The sequence below is a fragment of the Etheostoma cragini genome, chromosome 6 (genome assembly GCF_013103735.1).
Source record: "Etheostoma cragini isolate CJK2018 chromosome 6, CSU_Ecrag_1.0, whole genome shotgun sequence".
In the NCBI taxonomy this organism is placed as follows: domain Eukaryota; kingdom Metazoa; phylum Chordata; class Actinopteri; order Perciformes; family Percidae; genus Etheostoma; species Etheostoma cragini.
The window spans coordinates 27305922-27310696 of record NC_048412.1 but is presented as its reverse complement, the minus strand read 5'-3'; the positions used below and the strand labels follow the sequence as shown (position 1 = coordinate 27310696).

Genomic DNA, 4775 nt, shown 5'->3' with positions numbered 1-4775 from the left:
CCCCCCCCCCGCCATAGACCAGGAGCCACAGTAGCTTACAGGGACCAGACGGGCGGAGAGAGATGCCGATGGGAAACGCTTTCCACAAAAAACAAGTCATCTTTTCTGCCAGAGGGCCTTGAACTTCTACGTGCGTTTTCTCTAAAAGCAAAGTGAAACGTCGAAGAGTCGAAAAGATGTCGCACACAACCATGGAAATGTTGAGCAGCATGGCTGCAAATATAATCCGGATCAACTTAAAAAAAAGGTAAATTTGGTAAAAAAAAGAACCCAAAAAATAAAGATCCAGTTATATATCCTCTTAATATTCTGGATCTTGTTGCAGGTCCAATAAATAAATCAATGTAAAACTGTTCAGGGACGCACTGGCAGAGTGCAACAGAAGAAGAAGTAAGACAAAAGAGAAGAGGAGGCAGAGTAAGGAAACTGGAAGAGGACAACCTTCCTAAATTAGGTGTTACATCATTTCACACTGTATTTCTGTACTGTATCCATCCTTTTTATTCTTTACCTTATTTCTAAGACCAATGAAAGGTAAATACATCGTTAAAGTTTTACCCACTGATATTTTCCATGTTATGTGCGAGAGATAGTACAGAGGCGGCGTTGGTTGAGTGTTATCAGGTGAGCCTCACCCCCCCCCCCCCCGTTGTATCGATCAGCTACTGTTTGAGTTGAGACACTGACTGGAAACAACCTTTGCCCCCCCCCCCCCCCCCCCCCCCCCCCCCCCCCCCCCAGATCAATCACAGCTACTGTGTGTCATGCATGTGGAATGTTTGTTTGGTGATTAACGGGCGGCCGGCCCCTCTGACCTCCTCGCCGTCGGGTGCTACTCGTAATCTTGGAAATGTGTACTATACCTGTAAACTCATAATAAAACCCAGGGGGTTAAATGTCTGTTTGTTAAGTGACTTTTTTTGCTTCTTTTTGTGTTTTTGTGTTTAAAAAAGGACTTAATCACATTTGTTTTTTGCTTGTGCACTAGTCTTTCATTTTGATTGATTGCAACATGAATCAACCCCCGCTGCAGAAGTAAAGGTTGAAGCGTCAGTCGGCTTGTTAATGAACAATTAAACTCGTTCAGAGAGATATTTGTGAGATATTTGTCTCTTGGGATGGATTTTTTTGTTGCTGTACATGCTGTCAGAACATGAACCTGCCGAGTCTCTTCTGATTGGCTCTTTCATGCTTTCTACTTAAAGCCTGCGTAGAAGAAGATCAGAACCTTTTGCTTGATTTGGAGCTGTGACTGTTATTTCATTAAATGATATTTGGTCCCTTCAATGATACAATGTTGGAGGTTTTTAAGCTGAGATGCTCACTGGACGTCCCCGTCCTAGTGGACATCATGGAGTCCTAGTGGAGCCTCGTCTGTGGCGTTCCTATGCTTACCAATGTGTTTAATATTTGTATTTGTGGTCCTATATATTGTACATATTTCTTTCTGCCCCCAAGGAGGATTTCTTTTCGGTTTGTTTGTTTGTTCGTCAGCAGGATTACGTACAGACTACTGGCCTGCTTTACATCAAACTTGGTGGAAGGGTGTAGCATGAGCCAAAGAAGAAGCTAATACATTTTGGAGCAGATCCACGTCATGATGGCGGGAACACAAGTTATTTTTCACTTTTGTTAGCACTGCAAGTTTGAAGGTCATGGTAGAGGTGTGCACTCTACGAGGGCCTTTCTAGTTTATAGTCATTTTTAATTTTCTATTTGATGATCGATTAATCGTTTTTTTAAATAAAAAAGTTAAACTTCCCTGCTTCCAGCTTGTAAATGTGAATATGTTCGAGTTTCTTCTCTCCTCGGTGACAGTAAACAGAATATCTGTGAGTTGTGGACCAAACGAGACGTTTGAGGACGTCATCTTGGGCTTTTAGGGAAACACTGATCCACATAATTTACCATTTACCAAACCACTAATCCATTAATCAAGAAAGTAATTGTCAGATTAATCGTCTATGAAACTAATCCTTAGTTACAGCCTTAATTGTAATTATCATCTATTCTATATTTTTGTTTCTTGATTCTTGAAGTTTATGTTATGCAACAATACACCAAAGCAAATTCCTTGTATGTGAAATCCTACTGTACTTAACATTTAACCCCATTTTAATTCGGATTAGCGGGACCAGAATATTAAGCCATCTATCGCCTCGGCCAAAAGTCAGCTGACGCAAAGATCTCCTCCTATAAAATACATGTACAGATGATATTCCACCTGGCCTTACACTGAAAACAGCGTCCAGCTCTTATTCCCACATGGTGCTGAGAGGGGACAAAGCAGCTGAGATTTAGAGGTTAAGAGAGGATAATAAGAACAACAACAAGTGAGGGAGTGAAAAAAAACAAAAAAAACAACAAAAGGGAGTCGATCTGAGGGCGAGCGATGGGAGGAAGAGCCGACGAGAGAGTGGAAAAAGACATGGAGATGAACAGACAGATAGACGAGGACGATGAAGAGCGCGACGGTGATGGACTGACTCCCTGCAAGATAACCGATCGTCATGGCGACCGGCCTGTCAGTCAGTCTGTCAGCCACATCCACTCCTGGCCCCTTTAGCGCTCTCTGGCTCACCCCAACTCACACAATGGCTCTTCTGTGTGTGTGTGTGTGTGTGTGTGTGTGTGTGTGTGTGTGTGTGTGTGTGTGTGTGTGTGTGTGTGTGTGTGTGTGTGTGTCCACAGAGCCATTAGCGGGTACTCCGGACCAACTGGAGAGCCTATATGAGTGACACTGGAGCCCTGATGGCTCCCCAACCCCCAGAAGACAGCCCGGCGACATTTAGAGAGTCCGTCCTTTGGGGGATGAAGGAAGTGTTGTCACTGTAAAACTTACGTTTTTTTTTTTGCTAAAGGTCTGGTTTTAACCTGGATTTTATCTTACCAAGCATCAAAACATTTCCTCTTGCTACACAAGGAAACTTCTCATCATAGTGAGCGGGATTCTCTAACAGAAGACGAAGAGAAAGTAGTTCCTCATTATGCTGCAAATCAGCCACATACCTCAGAGGTAAATGATAACAATAATACCAACTGCTGAGATATTCCTCCAGCTAAAAACATTTAAATGCAACTTTCATTTACATTTTTGGCATTATTAATTCGATTTTCAGCTGTTTTTTATATCCCAGATATTAGCAGGTATATAGAATGTGTCGTATTTCAAGAAATAAGTTACTCCATAGTATGAAACAGACCAAAGTCAAATCTGTGTAAGGTGCAGATTTAAATCATGCTATGCATGTCAAACTAAAGCAGAAACACATCAAGTAACTAACAGAAGCTTTTCTTGATTTGTTACATACAGTAATTGACTTAAAAAGACCAAATTTACCAAGCAATTGAAACTGGGAGTTATTATCTGACTAATATGAGTTTGTGCTTGGAGGCAAAAACGCCATGCATAAAATAAATAAAGGCCAAATTCAATAAAGATTGAGCCCTGAATGTATATAAGTTTATGAGTGACTGGTCTGTGTGTGTGTGTGTGTGTGTGTGTGTAGGGGGGGGGTTAAAGTAGAGATGAAAGGCCAGCCATTGCCTGCTGATGACTGATAGCATTCAGCAGGGCTTTGGCTGATGACTGGCTGATAACACAGAGGACGGCTCAGTCAGACTGCAGGCCGAAGGGAGCCTCAGAGCAGCCAATCAGAAGCCAGCGGAACCTTTTACAAAGCCAATCAGAAGCTGGGGTTTGGATATAGAAAGTTGTTTTTGCCATGAATAAGAACATGTTCAAACGGGACATGTACAAGGTGACATATAGAGTCCTGTCATGAGTTAATAATAGCCAAACAGGAGGCGAGTAACGGCCGTGTGCTGTTATATTCCATGTTTTTCTCATATCAGAACACTTCAGAGTAAACTATAGCTCTTATACCATGACCACTACCACTATTCATCTTTAACAGTCCGTTTAAAGGCCTCAGAAGAGGAAGAAACGGGCTTGTCTTAAAGGGCCTGAAACCACCGTTCTGACCTCTGAGAATCTGGGATACTCTTGATGTCCTGTGCATCATCTTATACACAGTTCCCCAAAATGTTTTGATTTAACCGATGCATTCAGTTTCCTGGTAAATGTGTGATCTCCACAAGAATTTAAAACAAAAGTCCAACACAGGCGTAGCACTTATTGAGAGTGATCAGAACAATCAGACTAATGATTGATCATATGGAGGGTATGGTTGAAGTGTCCTAACTCACCGGCCAATCAGAAACAAGCATTTTTAGTAAACATGGTGCAGATGATTATATCAGTATTTTACAGGATGTAGGGCTTGGTATCGTTTAAATGGTGACATTAGCAGTGCTCTTAAAGTGATACCAATAACAATTAAATAATATCATGTGAATGGCAGCATCTCGGCACACTGAACTGCCAACTCCGTCAAATACACCGCGCTTGATACAAACTATAGTTTCAGTTTGATACATATTATAGTTTCAGTAACACCGCGCTATGCCAATCACATCACCTTAAATTGGCTCTGATGCAGATTGGTTGACAGGAGACGGTTCTGTACCATATAGTACTTTCGTCTTTGCATTAAAGGTATTAAGTACTGATACTCACCCTCAATCCCTAACAGTATGGATACTATATACCAAGGATGCAGAAAAACACGCAGGCAAATGTAGCCCTCAAGGGTAAAAAACCAAAACCTTTCTTCTAGGCAATGTCTAGGCAGGGACACAGAAAAGCCTTGTTGGTCCATTCTCATCCCCTAAAACAAAGAGCTCTACAGCAGTAATGGGGGGGGGGGGGGGGG

At 42.0% G+C, this 4775-nt stretch overlaps 1 protein-coding gene across 1 annotated transcript in view; it reads right to left on the bottom strand.

Annotated features, from left to right (window-relative positions):
* The window catches only part of bmper (BMP binding endothelial regulator), a 32181-nt gene that overhangs the window by 19538 nt on the left and 7868 nt on the right, over positions 1-4775 (bottom strand). The window lies entirely within an intron of this gene.